The sequence below is a fragment of the Penaeus monodon genome, chromosome 31 (genome assembly GCF_015228065.2).
Source record: "Penaeus monodon isolate SGIC_2016 chromosome 31, NSTDA_Pmon_1, whole genome shotgun sequence".
Lineage (NCBI taxonomy): Eukaryota > Metazoa > Arthropoda > Malacostraca > Decapoda > Penaeidae > Penaeus > Penaeus monodon.
This window is the reverse complement of record NC_051416.1, coordinates 30686603-30687139: the sequence shown is the minus strand read 5'-3', so window position 1 is coordinate 30687139 and position 537 is coordinate 30686603.

The window sequence follows — 537 nt, the reverse complement described above, 5'->3', positions numbered from 1 at the left end:
TAATGTTAAATCCAGTCTGAAGTACAACTCATTGGTAGCATCTGTCACTACACTGACTGTTATTTTTATCAGACTCTAGTTGACTAATAGGTTAACCTTAAATAAGTGCATATACTCCAGCCTGTCTGTTCTCTAGGCCACAAGAAAGGCCTAATTTTTCAAGTTTTCAGTAAGGCAACTTTGAGTTGCTGGCTTCTCAAAAGCACGGTTTTATTCAGCAGAAAATATATATTTCATTGTCATAAATTAAATACAGAAAGTGTCAGTAAAGTACAAAATTAATGTTATTGTAGTTACCCCTCAAGTATAAATGAAAAGGAGCTAAATTACTAAATAATTACATATAATTAAAACATACAAAGCAAAAAAATAATAATTTTATTATATAAAACTTTCAAATACATATTTAAATATTTCTAAGTATCTAGACGTGCAAAATGACAATGATAACTCTGTAATACATAATAGTATGGTGTGTGGAGGGGGGAGTGTCTAACCCCATGCTGCAGAGGAATTGTGATGTTCACAGTTGTAGTA